Here is an 18,832-nt window from a genome sequence, read left to right as displayed (position 1 = left end):
ATTCTATACTTTGGACAGTATCAGCAGACAGGCCAGACAACTTAACCACTGCCACATGATCTGTCTGCACAGAATACTTCACCACAAGCGGTAAGACAAGGTCACGGACACAGAGATTCTGTCCCAGATAAACTGCTCAGCATCTACACATTGTTGAAAGATTCACTGAGCAGGTGGCAAGACATGTCAGAAGAATGTCACCTGTGTGGAAGGATGATCCGTGCCCAGATTGGTCTAATTAGACATCTCCGTACACATTGCACACTAGAGACCAGATGCCATGGTCTTACTCAGGAACAAGTGATGAACAAAGAAATTATATCCTGACATTACATCTCCAACTTTACAACTAGCAGTGCACTCTTCAATCAATCAATCAATCAATTTTTTATTTATATAGCACATTTAAAATCAACTCACATTGAACCAAAGTGCTGTACATAGAAGAATTTGGGTTGCCATACATCCAAACAAATAAAAAGAAAAACACAACACACTATAGAATTTAACATGAACGTCCCCCCACAGCAGAATCAACGTGTTCTACTGTGAGGGGAGGCAATAAAAAGTCCAGTCCTCTTCCTCTGTGTTCACCCGTGGTCGGGGCCTATTTCAGGCCTCCGCTGTCGCCACAGCGGAGGCCCGATGTTTCAGGCCCTCTCTTCAATCTATACAGAGCACATGTAGTTTTATAGCTGCATATCAGTGGTGCAGGGTGTGAAAATGTCATCTTCATGTGGTTCCATGAGGTTGGCAGCTCAATGCTTATTCTCTTTGGCTGATCCCTTTTACTAAGAGTGATCAGTATAAAATAAAGACACCTATTTCCAAACTTTCAATATTCTACAACTTAGCATTTCTTCAATGACAAGTTTTAATTTTGCTTTGAAAATCAAGCATCTCTTTTTGATAAAGAGACATGTCGCAGTGTCAAAGGAGCAATACTGCCAAGCAGGAATCGTAAAATTAATTTAGTGCCTAGCCAAGCTGTTTAAAGCATTTCAATGTATTTTTCTCCATACTAGATAATTAGTTACACTTCAAATGATACCCATAAAATCGCATTCATAAAAACAAGCACTGTTGACTGAATCTCTTACTAAGAAGTGTATGTCATTCACAATATATGAAGTGGTAGCTAGTTACCAGTCAGAGATTTACTGACAATGTAGCAGATTTCTTTCAATTCAATGATACACAAAATGCAGCGCAGGTGAAAATCAATGTTCATGGTTTTATTCATGTCGTCATCTCTTTTACTTCATGGGAAAGAGTAAAATCTAACTTTATGCATGTTTAATTAATTGTTTTTATCTAGACCACAATGCAAACTTAGCAAGCTGAAGGCTGGTGAGTATTTGAACTGAACAACCTCAAGACTCAAAGAATCTTGGAACAAGGAATTTAGTCAATTGCTTGAATATATATCATAAGCCTTAATTTACAAATTCATGACAAACGTGCAGTGAATAACGACAGTGTACATAGTGTTCAGTTTGCACAAAAGTAAAGTCACCAGATAAATATTTGAAGGTGCTATGTTACTTGTTTTATCTATCATTACAACCAACGCCAATCCATTGTCTGCAAAGCCAACATGAATAAGATATAAAACATGATTTACACTGATGCTGAACTCTTCTTGCATCAGCAAAGTGAAGATAATCTGTTATGGGCCTGTCCCACTTAGGAGACTGCAGGAGACTGTGCGGTCACCACATGGTCACCACATGTTCGCGGGTGGTTTCCGGGGAGTCGCCTTCATTGTCGTGAGAAGTTCCCACATTCCGGGAACTAGTTACGGCCTCATTATGGCTGCCGTGAATTTTTCAACATGTTGAAAAATTAGCGGAGACCAGAATGAAGCCGCCATGGAGAGTAGCGAGAATTCTCGTGCCGTAGGTGGGTCGTCAGGAGGTCCTAGTGGGTCGCCAGGAGGTTGAAGGTTCTCGTAGGTTCTCATAGGTTGTAGCTGACCGTTGAATTTCATTGTCTCATTGGGAAATAAAACGTAAGCAGTAGTTTTCAGGACCAAGGTTAACTGACGGGTAATGTTAAATTCCGCCGAGCTTCACAGCCATGTATCTCTGGCTTCTTAAAAGTTATCTCCACTCCTTTTCCACTCCTTCTCCCCCTCCCCTCTCCCTCCCCCTCTCCTTTAAAGTACTTACCGTACACTGTGCTTTAGCCATCTTTAGTTACCTTCCTGTTCATCATGGTGTGTGTCTGTATCACCATGGCTTTGCACCGTGTGAATTTCACTCAGACAGCGCCCCACCCCCATGCTTGCCCTGTCCCCCGCCTGCATAACAGGTGGTGAAGGAAGCGATGTGTGTGTGTGTGTGTGTGTGTGTGTGTGTGTGTGTGTGTGTGTGTGTGTGTGTGTGTGTGTGTGTGCGCGTGTGTGTGTGTGTGTGTGCAACTAGCTACCACCTCATGTAAGACATCATGTAATTACATATTTTTTGATGATATGGCTTGAGCCCATCCAAACAGTAGAGTTCCAAATATTTATGGCATAACCATTTCTTATTCTTAAATGGGTATTTCTAACAGAGCATATTAATAATAAACTTAAGATAGGCACAAAAAGCTGGAGTAAACCTTAAAAGGCTGAAAAGAATTCCTACCAATTGGTGCAAACAGGGCAGCATGGTTGCTGACTTACAGTGTTTGCAGCACGAGAGACCCAGGTTCAATCCCAACCAATGGTGCTGTCTGTATGGAGTTTGTACATTTGTACATCCTGTAAAGGTGTACAGATTTGCAGGTTAATTGGCTTGGTATTAAAAAAATGTGTAAATTGTCCTTAGTGTGTGTAGGATAGTGTTAATGTGTGGGGATCGCTGGTCGGTGTGGACTCGGTGGGCCGAAGGGCCTGTTTCCACGCTGTATCTCTCAACTAAACTAAACTGAACTTCATTGGCAATTAACTAAAAAAAAGAGAAAAAAACATCTGGCCGTAAAATGTCAATCTTCTCTCACTTTGGTGTTTGGCTACATTCAGGTTGGTTTCAATATTTTCGCTTCTACTAACTCATACGTTCATCATTTATTTATATCAATTCTTCCATTTAGTTTGAAATTTACTTTCAAAAATGTCAAATCTTCTTTATAGTTTAGTTTAGAGATACAGCGTGGAAACAGGCCCTTCGGCCCACCGAGTCTGCAACGACCAGCGATCCCCGCATATTAACACTATCCTTCTACTAGGAACAATTTACACATATACCGAGCCAATTAACCTGCAAACCTGTATTTCTTTGGAGTGTGGGAGGAAACCGAAGATCTCAGAGAAAACCCACTCGGTCACGGGGAGAACGTAGAAACTCCGTACAGACAGCACCCGTAGTCGGGATTGAACCCGGGACTCCAGCGCTGCAAGCGCTGTAAGGCAGCAACTCTACCGCTGTGCCACAGTGCCACCCAATTCTGAATTTACTTTTGAGTCTTAAGGAATAATGATATCCTGGATTTTTCTGATCATTTTAATTTCATATACTTTTGCAATCATCTTTCCGAACAGCGAGTCTTGAACTTTTATGTCCCTTTCAAAATTTCAGCTCGTTTAAACTTATAATAGCCCTTAATATTTCTGTATGAATACAAATTGACTACATGTTGTGTTACAATATTATTTATGTAATTAAATAGGTATTTTATTTGCATTAAAATATGGGTATTGTTATTTGTTTAGAAATACATATTAATATGATGAGATTTGCAAAGAGAAATAATGCCAACCGCAACTGTTTGAGTATACGCTACTTATAAATGAAAATAGGACAGGCAATTACTACTAACAATAACATTTCTACAATCTTTTAATGGTAGTTTCCACAGCAACTATGTAAAGGAAATCCATGAATAGCAGAAACATAGGACATCAACATTATCTATTCTCTTTTCGTCAACAGTGGAGTAGTTACTTATTCCGATGTAACTAATGCAACTAACCTATTTGCAAACTATCATAATATGCAAAAAAGTGTGCATTTTACCAATGTAGTATTCAAAGAGGCTAAACTAAAGAAATCCTGATGTAAATGAATGCCTATACTTTGTGTGCAAAGATATATTATATGTAGAGGAAACAGACTCAAAGGGGTGGTACAATTATTAACAATTACCAGATAATGAAAATAAATTCACCTTTCTGAATAACAGTTTGCAAATCTATATTACTAAATCTGTGATCTTGACCGCTTTTGGCCCACTGTGCTGCAATTTCCGACAGAACGCCGCCACCTACGGCCGTCATTTTTGGCCACCTCGCTCAGAGCCCCGTTCCGCCTTACGGGTGCGGAGGATTTTTCCCATCAATGACAAATCAGAGAGATATTAATGTTTTTTAAAAATTCACCATTCTCTCTGCTGCCCCTGCTGGAGGGAGGGGGAGGGACTATAAAACCAGGAAGTTGTGTGCCTCACTCAGTCTCTGCAAGATGGTTGAAGCCAAGGGTCACGTTTCTCTGAGCTCTGAATAACACTGAACAAATGTCTACACAACTGTGAGTACCCTTAATGTGGTTTGAAAATGAAAATATGGTTTATTTGAAGTAAAAAGGCACTGCCTGCAAATGGTTGTTTGGGTGCTTTGGCTTGAAGTTGAAAGGCACTACATACTGCAAGTGGTGGCTTGGGTGCTTTGACTTGAAGTTGAAAGGCACTACTAACTGCAAATGGTGGCTTGGGAGCTTTGGTTTAAAGTTGATAGGCACTACATACTGCAAATGGTGGCTTGGCAGCTTTGGCTTGAAGTTGAAAGGCACTACTTACTGCAAATGGTGGCTTGGGTGTTTTGCTTGGTTGAAAGGCACTACTTACTGCACATGGTGGCTTGGGTGCTTTGGCTTGAAGTTGAAAAGCACTACTTACTGCAAATGGTGGCTTGGGTGCTTTGGCTTGAAGTTGAAAGGCACTACTTACTGCAAATGGTGGCTTGGGTGCTTTGGCTTGAAGTTGAAAGGCACTATTTACTGCAAATGGTGGCATGAAGTTGAAAGGCACTACTTAATGCAAGTGGTGGCTTGGGTGCTTTGACTTGAAGTTGAAAGGCACTACTAACTGCAAATGGTGGCTTGGGAGCTTTGGTTTAAAGTTGATAGGCACTTCATACTGCAAATGGTGGCTTGGCAGCTTTGGCTTGAGTTGAAAGGCACTACTTACTGCAAATGGTGGCTTGGGTGTTTTGCTTGAAGTTGAAAGGCACTACTTACTGCACATGGTGGCTTGTGTGCTTTGGCTTGAAGTTGAAAGGCACTACTTACTGCAAATGGTGGCTTGGGTGCTTTGGCTTGAAGTTGAAAGGCACTACTTACTGCAAATGGTGGCTTGGGTGCTTTGGCTTGAAGTTGAAAGGCACTATTTACTGCAAATGGTGGCATGAGGTTGAAAGGCACTACTTACTGCAAATGGTGGCTTGGGTGCTTTGGCTTGAAGTTGAAAGGCACTACACTGCAAATGGTGCCTTGGGTGCTTTGGCTTGAAGTTGAAAGGCACTACTTACTGCAAATGGTGGCTTGGGTGCTTTGGCTTGAAGTTGAAAGGCACTACTTACTGCAAGTGGTGGATTGGGTGCTTTGGCTTGACGTTGAAAGTCACTACTTACTACAAATAGTGGCTTGGGTGCTTTGCTTGAAGTTGAAAGGCACTACTTACTGCAAATGGTGGCTTGGGTGCTTTGGCTTGAGGTTGAAAGGCACTACTTACTGCAAATGGTGGCTTGGGTGCTTTGGCTTGAAGTTGAAAGTCACTACTTACTGCAAATGGTGGCTTGGGTGCTTTACTTGAAGTTGAAAGGCACTACTTACTGCAATTGGTGGCTTGGGTGATTTGGCTTGAGGTTGAAAGGCACTACTTACTGCAAATTGTGGCTTGGGTGCTTTAGCTTGAAGTTGCACTACTTACTGCAAATGGTGGCTTGGGTGCTTTGGCTTGAAGTTGAAAGGCACTACTTACTGCAAATGGTGGCGGCTGATTTGGCTTGAAGTTGAAAGGCACTTCTTACTGCAAATGGTGGCTTGGGTGCTTTGGCTTGAAGTTGAAAGGCACTACATACTACTACCTACTAATTATAGGAAGGATGTTAACAAAATAGAGGGAGTACAGAGGAGATTTACTAGAATGTTGCCTGGGTTTCAGCAACTAAGTTACAGAGAAAGGTTGAACAAGTTATGTCTTTATTTTTTGGAGTGCAGAAGGTTAAGGGGGGACTTGATAGAGGTCTTTAAAATGATGAGCGGGATAGACAGAGTTGACGTGGATACGCTTTTCCCATTGAGAGTAGGGAAGATTCAAACAAGAGGGCATGACTTGAGAATTAAGGGACAGACGTTTAGGGGTAACATGAGGGGGAACTTCTTTACTCAGAGAGTGGTAGCTGTGTGGAATGAGCTTCCAGTGGAAGTGGTGGAGGCAGGTTCGATTTTATCATTTAAAAATAAATTGGATAGGTATATGGACGGGAAAGGAATGGAGGGTTATGGTCTGAGTGCAGGTAGATGGGACTAGGGGAGAATAAGTGTTCAGCACGGACTAGAAGGGCCGAGATGGCCTGTTTCCATGCTGTAATTGTTATATGGTTATATGGTTATACTTACTGCAAATGGTGGCTTAGGTGCTTTGGCTTGAAGTTGAAAGTCACTACTTACTGCAAATGGTGGCTTGGGTGCTTTGCTTGAAGTTGCACTATTTACTGCAAATGGTGGCTTGGGTGCTTTGGCTTGAAGTTGAAAGGCACTACTTACTGCTAATGGTGGCTTTGATGCGTTGGCTTGAAGTTGAAAGGCACTACTTACTGCAAATGGTGGCTTGGGTGCTTTGGCTTGAAGTTGAAAGGCACTTCTAACTGCAAATGGTGGCGGGAGCTTTGGCTTGAAGTTGAAAGGCACTACGTACTGCAAATGGTGGCTTGGGTGTTTTGCTTGAAGTTGAAAGGCACTACTTACTGCAAATGGTGGCTTGGGTGTTTTGCTTGAAGTTGAAAGGCACTACTTACTGCAAATGGTGACATGACGTTGAAAGACACTACTTACTGCAAATGGTGGTTTGGGTGCTTCGGCTTGTTGTTAAAAGGCACTACTGCAAATGGTGGTTTGGGTGCTTTGGCTTGAAGTTAAAAGGCACTACTGCAAATGCACTTACTTCCTGTTTGCACTCTATATTGATTTTAGATAAAACGCTACCACTTACAGCCGTGATTTTTGGCCATCTTACTCAGTCCCCCCTCCACTGAGCAGGTGCAGAGAATTCTTCCCATCAATGAAAAATAAAAGTGTTATTAGTGTTTAAAAAATGTTGAGAATCTCTCTCCTGTCAATCACGCCATGAAGGCCACACCTTTTCCGGTGGAAGGAGGAGGGGTTATAAAACCCGGAAGTGTGGTTGTGGCTCAGTCTCTGCATGATGGGGGAGGGAGAGGTCATGACTCTGTTTGAGCTGTGAATCAACTGAACACACTGAATGTCTACTGAACTGTGGGTTTGGTGTTTTGTGTGGTTTTATGGTGGTTTCACCCTGCATGAAATGGTATGAAGCTGCATTCGAATTTGGTGCCCTTGCACCCTGCTTGAAGTGGAATGAAATTGCACTTGAATTTTGCGGCCTTGCATCCTGCTTGAAGTGGTATGAAACTGCTCTTGAATTCGGTGGCCTTGCACCCTGCTCAAAGTGGTAAGAAACTGCACTTGAATTTGGTGGCCTTGCACCCTGCTTGAAATGGTAGGAACATGGATTTGAATTTGGTGGCCTTGCACCCCGCTTGAAATGGAATTTCAGGGAATAGTCATGAGTTAACTGCCAGCCCACCAGCCGTGAGTGAGCTGCCAGCAGATCAGGCTTGAGGGACTGAACTGCCACCCCAAGAACCCATACCAGCGCTCCAGAAAGCCCCCCCACTGGCCACCAATATTGGAATTGGTGGAGAGGTGGAATATTGCGTCGGGGGACCAGCCATCCCATGTGAACATGGGACCCAACGGGCCCCACTTTGAATTTGAATTGAATTTGAATTTGAATCCTTTATTTGTCATTCAGACCTTTCGGTCTGAACGAAATGTTGTTGCCTGCAGCCATACATGTAATAATAACAACACACAATAAACACAAATTAACATCCACCACAGTGAGTTTACCAAGCACCTCCTAACTGTGATGGAGGCAAAAGTCTTAGAGGTACTGTCTCTTCCCTCCTCTTCTCCCTCTGCGCTGAGGCGATACCCCACCGGGCGATGGTAAGTCAGTCCCGCGGTTCAAGCTCCGCGGCCCGGGGGTGGTCGAAGCTGCCGCCCTCCAGTCCAGCGGATGCAGCTGTTGCCACGGGAGCTCCGGAAAACAGGCACCAGCCTGTGCCCTGCAAGCTCCCGACTATGTCGCCCACTGGCCCGCGGCCAAGCCCCGGATTCAGGTCGCTACCGCCAGAACGCCGCCTCAGCCACCGGAGCACCGTCTCCGCCCCGCCCACACGGCAGCGTCTCAGCCCCCATGGGAGCACCTTCCAGCCAGGAGCCAGTCCGCCCACACCGGAGCACCTTCCAGCCAGGACCCAGGCCGCCCTCACGGGAGCGCCTTCCAGCCAGTAGCCGCGCCGCCCGCACGGGAGTGTCTCAGCCCCGCGCCGTCCGCCCTCGCCGGAGCGCCGAGTCGTGCCGCTGCCCGAACTTCGCCGCAGCTCGAAGACGGCCAGCCTCGCTGGCTCTACCTCCGGATCCTCGAGGTTGGTCGCAGGTTGGAGGCTGCCAGCTCTGCCATTATGCCTCAGCTCAGGAGGGGGAAGAGAAGGGGGATACGACAAAAAAGTTGCATTCCCCCGAAGAGAGAGACAGAAAGCCCTGTTTCACCCCCCCCCCCCCCCCCACACACACATAACACCACCTAATAACCAAAAATTTAACTGAACTAGACAAAAAAAACAACACAAAAAAGTAAAAACAGACAGACTGCAGGCGAGCCGCAGCCATTTCACAGCGCCATCACATCCGGTACTTAGTCTAGTATCCACTAAAAATATTTCTAAAATAAAGCTATCTCTTCCTGAAATAAGGTCTACAGAGCACTAAAATAAAGTGGACAAACCTTGTATGCTACTGGTTAAATTGCTCATTTTATAAACTAAATTTCAAAAATACAGCTACTTGACAGATAACCTTATCATCTTCCTTAGCTTTAATGACTAGTTTCCATTATATTATCGACAATGAAGCATGCTATAGTAAATTGATATTATTCATTTTAATTAATAGGTCAAACCCACTGGGCTAGAACATAGAACATAGAACGGCACAGCACAAGAACATGCCCTTCAGCCCACAATATCTGTGCCAAACATGAAACCGACCATCTCTTATCTACCTGCACATAATCCATGTCTCTACATTCCCTGTATATCCATATGCCTATCCAAAAGCCTTTTAGATGCCACTATCGTATCTGCTACAACAACAAATCCTGGCAGCACTTTCCAGGCACACACCACCCCCTACGGAAAAAAAATTGCCCCGCACATCTCCATTAAATGTTGCCCCTCTCACCTTAATGCTATGCCCTCTAGTATTTGATTTTTTCATTCTCGGAAATAGGTTTTGACTGTCTACACTATCTATGTCTCTCATAATTTTATATACTTCCATCAGATCTCCCTGCAGCCTCCAGCGTTCCAGAGAAAACAATCCAAGTCTGTCCAACCTCTTCACAGCCCCCATAGAATGCGACCCCAGCAATCTGGGTGTAGCATGGGCAGCATTTGTACTTTCACAAGCAGGAGTGGAAAATCTCTGAACACAATGTCCGCCATTTAAGATAAAGAACATTGGTGCAACTAGTAAACTTTGTTGGAAACTAAACATATTCAAGCACTAATGCAAAAATTAATGTTAATGAAGAGATCTAAAATATGGAACATATTATACACTCCACCTTTACTCCATCAATTATTTTTACATTTCACTGGTTTTCAGTAATATTGGAATCCTTTACATTATATTACTAATTTCATTTGGGTTTTTGTTTCGTTTTGCACTAATATTGATTTTTAAACATTTATTGAACTTTGTTATGTTTGTTTATTATGTCGTCTATTGAGTGCTATATTTACAGACCTGTTATGCTGCTGCAAGTAAAGGGCCTGTCCCACTTGGGCGACCTAATCCGCGGGTTCTGGTGAGTTTGCCCTCGACTCATACTCGCAGCATGGTCGACACAAGGTCGTAGGAGCTTCGTAACTCTTCTTCATGCTCGAGAGTGGTCCTCGAGGCCCCAGCTAGGTTGCGGCGTTTTTTTCAATGTGTTAAAAAATGCCCGCGAGTAAAAAAAGGTCGCCATGGAAAAAATCGATACTTTTTTTACTCGTAGGATTAGTTGTAGTAGGTCGTAGTATGTCGGCATGTTAGTCATAGGTAATCGAGTGTGGTAGATGGTCTTCATCATAGTCGAAGGGAGGTCGAAGGGAGGTCGAAGGAAATCGAAGGAGGTCGTCTTCACTCTCCACTATTCGGTGTTGAATTTTCCCGAAGTTAGTCGTAGCTAGTCGTAGCTAGTCGAAGCTGGTCTTCAACATTATTAAAGGAGGTCGAAGGAGGTCTTCTACATAGTCAAAGGAGGTCTTCAACATGTCATTTTTTCAAACTCTTTTAAACTCCCTAATTAGGTGGCCCAAGTGGGACAGCCCCTTAAGAATTGCATTGTTCTGTCTCAGTACATATGACAATTGAACAATCTTGACTCTCATTCCAAACTTCAAAAGATTACTGCCTGGATATTATTTCAAATTAGCTATTTGTCATATACACAAGGGTGCAATGAAAATCCTTGTTCGCATAATGCTCATAGAATATACAGTATCTGGTAATGATACATACAACAATAATTACACCAAGGAATGTAAAACAGCAGAATGGTACAAAGATTGTAGTGTAATCTGAAGTAGTGCAAAAAATCTGCATTGATTGAAAATGCACTTGCCATTTCATTTTGTGTTATTTTGGAAATGCAACCAGGCATTTCCTGGTATAAGTTATGCTTGTGCATCTAATGTGATTTCAGCATCATTTGTATTGAATCATACTTGTGCAAATCTTCTTTTTCAGTATTTATGAGCCTGTCCCAATTAGACGATTATTTTAAGCAATTACATGCGACTAGTTTGTCGCCACATGTTCGCCGGTGATCGCCGGGTGTAGTCTCCTCAGTTGCGCAAAAATTCCTGGCGTCTTTCTGGTCACCACTAAATTTTCAACATATTGAAAAAGTTTCAGCGACAGTGGGTTTGACGCCAATGAGCGTAACTTGACTTCTCCTGACGTAGGTGCTGTCGTAGGTTGTCGCCAGGATGACGTAGGTTGTCGCCGGTTTTCGGTGACCTGCTACGACTATGACAGCCGCCGGCAGTTGCGTAAAAAATCGCCAAGCGGGACAGGCCCCTAAGATGGAAATTAGATTGTCTGCCTGGATGACAAAGTCTTCAAAGAGCAGCGCTTCACAAGAACCATACTGAGCCCTCTTGCATACATTCTATCTTGCTGGCACTCATCCTGGTACCATAATCCCTTCCAGCAATTCAACATTGCTCTGGTGATCCGTACCATGCTCCCACCCCACCCACCATACAAAATATCATTTTGTTTTTGACATGCATTGGAACAACTTTCCATCTGTATTCAATTTTCCACTGACCACTGGCTACTGAATCTTCTATTGCCATCCATGCATATCTGGTTGATGTATTATTAATCTGTTTGCCCTAACAACCTGCTAACAAATAGACACTCCAGCACGTTTTAGCACCAAAATAATGAGAGCAGAAAAAAAAGGTAGCTCTATGTATGAAGTAACGACAGTGGTGAACAATGGTAATTATCGCGGCACAGTGGTGCAGCGGTAGACTTGCTGCCTTACAACGCTTGCAGCGCTGGAGACCCGGGTTCAATTTCAACTATGGGCGCTGTCTGTATGGAGTTTGTACATTATCCCCGTGGGTTTTCTTCGAGATCTTCGGTTTCCTCCCACACTACAAAGATGTACAGGTATGTAGCTTGGAATATGTGTAAAATTGTCCCTAGTGTGTGTAGGATAGTGTCAATTTGCGGGGATCACTGGTCGGCGTGGACTCAGTGGGCCGAAGGGCCTGTTTCCACGCTGTATCTCTAAATTAAACTAAATATAAAGGTGATAATAACCAAAGTAAAATTACATAAACCAATACTTTCCTCAGAGATGCAGTACAAGCTTTTGCTACTGACATGAAAATCTAAGTTTATATCCTCAGCATAGTTAGTGAAACCATTAGTTTCAACGCTAGCCTGAAAGGGCATCTTTGAATGGAATAATAATTGTGGTAAACTCAACTGTGGGTGGTCAAAGGGTGCGGCTACACAGGAAAAACACTCACCATCATGACCTGTCATGTTTATCTGCGGGAAAAACATTGGCACCAGTATCCACACAGTTAACACCAAGTGATTCTTTCCACACATATTCAACGGTGAGGATTAACAACCATTCTGCAGAATATACCAAATGACACTCTAATTCTTTAATGAGCACTTAATGAAACAAATATCAATTGGTGTTTCCAAACTGAAGCAGTGTGGCCAAAACATTAAGTTTACTTAACTTTTTGAAGATTTTATTTTGCAAAGTTTTGTGTGGTGCAGTGAAAGTTCATCTTTATAGTTGTAGCAAGGAAATGTTTAAAAGATCTGAAATTGGGAACGTTGGTTGAAATAAATGAGAGGCCACACTCTGACTTGTTGACAGGTTTAAGAAGATCGGTATATATTCCTATTTTTCTCTGGAAGTTAAATTATTGCAATACTGCATCACAGCAGGTAAATATCTGAGAGTTGGTAAGAGGTGATCAGCAAAACAAGATTTAAACAAAAAGATACAATGTGCAGCTCCTCTGTGAGACCATAGATCCTTGCCTGCTGCAGAGCGATGATGGACAAATTGGAAAAATCCAACTAAAATGTTTTCGTTCCACAGGAGGTGATCACACCTTATATAAAAACAGAAAAAAAATGTTGCTCAATTTCCCCATTGTGAAGCCATGTGCCTGAGTGAAAGGGACGTGTTTTAAAGCTCAAGTGAAAGTGCTCCAGCTGTGCGTGTGAACAGGAAAATGTAAATAATCTACTCAGGAAGACTTCTGGATCAGCAGGAAAGATAAATCTTTTACTTTCTCACTCTGATTATCTACCGCCTTGTGCTGTATTAACCAATATAGAGAAATTGTAATAGCTAGAAATTCGATCGTTGACTCTTGCCAAATGATCTCAGCTGTAACCATTTCCAAGCCAAGTATACTTTGGTGGAGACAATCTGGTTTAAAATAAAAGCTCCGCTTACAAAATTACTATCATTAATTTTTTCCCTTTTTGTTTCTTCTAATACCTTCACCAATGCATTCAATACATAAGTTCCCTATATAGCGAACGTTTAAAGCGATTCATTACAAGATTAATAATTATGCCGCTGAAAAAATTTGTCTCATGGTACTGTTCTTTTTCGCAGTGCCACACTCATGAAAACAATTCTCCGCCACAGAAACCAATGCAATTAACAATGCTTATTAGGTCACATTTAAAATTCAACCAAATATTAATCTGGTTGTGAATCACAATTACATGTATGGAACACAACCCAGTTCTGCATTCTGCCTCATTGCCCTTTTAAACATTTGTCTATGCATTTTTGGCCTCAGCTGATTTCAATACCACTTCTTTGTATTGAGCAGTAAGATTTAAAAGTTCTCCCTGAACAAATGCCAGCATCATGTTGGAAAAGTGATTCAGGTAGGGTCCCTTTAACTTTATTAGTTATATGCTCTATTTTTGAGAAATCCGTTCCTGAGCTCTCAGCTTTCATCCCACATCCTCGGTGTTCTCGGGCATATACTGTGTTCCCTAAACACGCACAATTAGTGGCCAAATATTGCACTAACTCTATTTACAGATTTGCAGATAGAGTGCTGGAAGGAGACATAGAGTTTAGTAACATAGTGTCAAGACAACAAACTCTCCCACAATGTCAGCAATATGAAGGTGCAAGTTATTGACCCAGAAATGGGGTGAAGTACATCCCAATCAAGATGATGCAGATGTTCTACCGATCGGTGGTAGCCAGTGTCATCTTCTTCGCTGTCGTGGGGCAACAGAGCGAAGGCCGCGGGTGCTAATAGGATTAACAAACTCATCAAGAAGGCTGGCTCCGTCCTGGGGGCGGAGTTGGATTCATGGGAGGTGATCTTGGAGGGGAAGATGCTCCTCAAACTGCAGAGGATCTTGGACAACACAGCTCACCCCCTCCATGACATACTAGTCAACCTTAGGAGCACCTTCAGCAACAGATTAGTTCCACCAAGATGCAGCACAGAACGCCACAGGAGACACTTTTTCCCTGTGGCTTTCAAACTGTACAACTCCTCCCCCTTCTGTTGTGGGGTGGACTTACTCCCCTCCCCCCTGCCCCCAAATCTTTGTACACCCCCAATCCTTTCCATTCGTCACTTTATTTTCATGTTTCATGTATCTTGTCTTTTATGACTTGGCAGATCAATTTCCCTCCTGGGATAAATAAAGTTGTATCGTACCGTATGTCGAAGTGGAGATGGTTAAAAGCATCATGTTCCGAGGTGTAAATATCATGAACGATTTGTCCTGGATGAACCAAACTGAAGCGAAAACCAAGAAGACACACTAACCCATCTATTTTCTCAGAAGACGAAGAAAGTTCAACATCCCCCCAACAACTCTTACCAACCTCTATAAATGCACAGTATCCAAATGCATCAGAGTTTGCTTTGGCAACAGCTCTGCCCAAGACCACAAGAAAGTAGTGTTGTGGGTGAGCCCGCCATATAAATCAACCTTCCCATCCCCCCCCCCCCCTCCTCCCCTCCCCACCAACTCCATTCGCCACCACGCTGCCAAGCAGCCAACATAATCAAGGGAAAGCTGGCAACATAATTAAGGACCATTGACATCCTGGCCATTCCTCTTCTCCCCTCTCCCGTGGGGCAGAAGAAATAATACCTTGAAATCACATACGACCAGATTCAGGGACAGCTACTTCCCTGCTATTATCAGACCTACCAATTGGTCATCTCTTAAGCTAAGGGTGTGGTACTCATCTCCAAACCCATTCCATTGCAGTCATTGCATTTGTACAGTTGTAACATGATGTCTCAGCTCTTGTATTCAATATCACAGCCAGTGACGGCAAGCATGGCAAACGCCTACTTCACCAACTTGTCTACCTGTGTCACCACTTTCAGGGACCTATGTATTTCTACCCCATGTCTCTCTGTTCTACAACACCCTCTAGGGGCCTATGTGCAAGTCCTGTCCTGGTTTAACTTACCAAAATGCAGCACGTCACACTGTCTGAGTTAAATTCCATCTGCCAATGCTTGGCTCACTTTCCCAGTTGATCTAGATCCTGTTGTAATCTTAGATACTTCTTCACTGTCCAGTGCATCATCATTTTTGGTGTCATCTGCAAACTTACAGATAATGCCGACTACATCCTCATGGAAATCTTTAATATAGATGATTGACAAATACACTTCTTACCTGGCATCCTCCTCTCCTTTGATCCCCACCCCCCAAAACAATCTCCCTGCCCCCCTCTACATTTTGACCATTCAACTCAGCCCCAGATCTATCTAGTCTCTTTTGCATGTGTTGTACTATGTATGCAAGCAAGTCTTTATTTTATTTAGACACAGAAAGCTGGAGCAACTCACCGGGACAGGCAGCATCTCTGGAGTGAAGGAATGGGTAACGTCTCGTGTCTCGACCCGAAACGTCCCACTGGGTTACTCCAGCTTTTTGTGTCTATCTTCAGTTTAAACCAGCATCTGCAGTTACTTCCTACACTTTATTTTATTTAAGACTAAGTCAATGGAATTTGACCTTGGATCATGGACAGTACTGACTTTTGAAGCACTAGGCCCACAAAAATAGACAAAGGCAACAATAAAATTAAACATGTCTTTGTGGAGGACGATTAATTTCTAGCCAATAAGTAAACTTGTAAATTAAAATTAGAAAAGAACTCCAGACAATGGAAATCTAAAACTGCAACAGAAATAGTTGGAAACACTCAGCTGGTCAGGCAGCATATGAGGAAAGAGAAACAGAGTTATTGTTGCAGATCAAAGATCCCTTGTCAGGTCCATCACGAGTACTATCGAAAGGATCCATAAAGGTAGCCAGCATCATCAAAGGCCCATACCACCCTGGCCACGCTCTCATTTCACTCCTTTAATTGGGAAGAAAGTATAGGAGTCTGAAAAACATTACCTCCAGGTTCAGGAAGAGCTTCTTCCTAACAACCATTATACATGAAAAGTACAAACAGCAACAAAAATACGACTTGTCTTGCTTGCAGGGATTTCAGGCTTTTGTTTCACACAAAAAAATTCATTGAACATTTGTTTATTGTTATCTAAGAGTGCTGTGTTTATGACCTGTAATGTTGCTGCAAGTGTGAATTTGATCATTCCCTTTTCGGAACATAAGACAATTAAACACTCTTGACTCTCTTTAGAGATTTTAAAAAATAGTTTTAAATTACAGAGCAGTTGGCAAGAAGGGTGGATAAAACAAAAGAATATCTGGCAAGGAACCAAAGGACTGGAGTGTAGCCAATGTTGTTCTTCTGTTTAAGAAGGGAAATAGGGATAAGCCAGGATATTATAGACTGGTGAGCCTCTTATTAAAAGTAAGAAGGTGATGATTCTTAGAAGCATAGAATGGTGGAGCTAAACAGCAGGGAAACAGGCCTTTCTACCCACTTTGTCCATGCCACCAAGTTGGCATTCTATGCTCCTCCTATTTACAGTCATAAAGTCCCAGAGCCATGCAGGACGTTACAGGCCTTTCGTCCCAACTTGTCCATGCTCACCAAGATGCCCCATTTATGCTAGTCCCAAGATGCCCCATTTATGCTAGTCCCAAGATGCCCCATTTATGCTAGTCATGGTGTTTGGCCCAAAATCCTCTAAAAATAATGTATCCCTGTACCTGACCAATTGTCTTTAAAATGATGTTATAGTGCTTGCCTCAACCACCTCCTCTGGAAGCTAGTTCCATATACCCACCATCGTACGTGTGAAGAAGTTGCCCTCATGTTCCTATTAAATCTTTCCCCTCTCACCTTATACCTAAGACCTCTGGTTCTTGATTCCCCTACTCTACATAAAATTCACCTTATCTATTCCCTTATAATCTTAAACATTTCTATAAGATTACACCCCCTGCGCTCAAAGGAATAAAGTCCTTGCCTGCTCAAGCCCTCAAATCCTGGCTACATTCTCTTAAATCTTCTCCGCACTCTTTCCAGTTTAATGACATCCTTCCAGTAGCAGGGTGACCAAAACCGAATATAATACTCCAAAGGTGGCCTCACCAACATTTTGGACATCTGTAATATAACATCCCAACTTCTATGCTCAAAACACTGACTAATGAAGACCAATGTACCGAAAACGTTCTTGACTGCCCTATCTATCCCTAATGCCATTTTTAGGGAATTATGTACCTGTACAACACTCCCCATGCCTGCCATTCACTGAGAAGGTCCTGCACTGGTTTGGCTTCCCAAAATTCAACAGCTCATACTTATCTGTCACCTAATCACCCCAACATTTCACAATTCCCTGTATTAAATTTCATCAACTATTCCTCAGCCCACCTGCCCAACCGATCAATATCCTGCAGCAATTTTTGACAACCATCTTCATTCTCTACAATATCACTCACTATAGTGTCATCTGCAAACTTGTGAATTATGCCTTGTACGTTCTCATCCACATTATTGATATAGATGACAAACAGGGCTGTACTGTTCTTTGTTTAGTTTAGTTTAGTTTAGATACAGCATGGAAACAGTCCCTTCGGCCCGCCAAGTCCGTGACTATCAATAATCACCCATACTCTTATCCTGTACACAAGGAAAAATTTACAGAAGCCAATTAACCTACAAATCAGCCTCAGCCCTGCTGCCCAACTGATCAAGATCCTGCTGCAAGTTTTGACACCCATTTTTATTATTTACAATACCACCTACTGTAGTGTCATCTGCAAACGTATTAATCATGTCTTCTACTTACTTACTTACTTACTTACTTACTTACTTAGAGCCTATTATGCCTCCTGGGTCCTCCACTCAGTGGTGTTGATTCCTTCCGTTGTTGTTTCCATAACATATTTGTTTTACGAGACAGGGTTGTTAGCCCAGTGCTCAACCCCCAACCTGGAGGACCAGTGGATCGCTCTTCGTCTCGCCTCTACCCTTCGACCTGTCCAGCATGGGAGACCCTAACAGGAGACGAATCTCCCGCTGGCATAGCTCTAGGGGTCACTGAGACACACATGCTCCCCGACCACAACAAGGTTGCAATCCAACGGGGAGATGTCTTGTACGTTCTCATCCAAATCATTGATATAGTAGGTATGTTGCAAAGCCTACCTGAAGCGTCGCTGAATATCTGCCGCTGAGGTTGTGCGCGATTTTGGCGCCGTTTAGAGGGGGCGGGTTTAAAACGCGATTTTCTCTAAGCTGTTCCAATCGAAAATGTTCAGCCTAGTTAATTATTAACGAAAAATCGCTGATAGACCCCGTCGCAAAAGCTATTATTAGGTTTAAAGGCCTTGAATAATAGTTATAGTAGTTTAAAAATCAATCTTTAAACCCGCGACCGTCAGCAACCGCAGGGTCTCATAAAGAAAATAGCAGAAGGTAGGTTGTATATTTTTACATTCAAAAGGGCTTCTAAAGATCCTTTTATACAAAATTTAATATTGCGAGTAGCTCAATTTGGGCCCATTAT

The sequence above is a fragment of the Amblyraja radiata genome, chromosome 13 (genome assembly GCF_010909765.2).
Source record: "Amblyraja radiata isolate CabotCenter1 chromosome 13, sAmbRad1.1.pri, whole genome shotgun sequence".
NCBI classification, from domain to species: domain Eukaryota; kingdom Metazoa; phylum Chordata; class Chondrichthyes; order Rajiformes; family Rajidae; genus Amblyraja; species Amblyraja radiata.
This window is presented reverse-complemented; position numbering follows the sequence as displayed.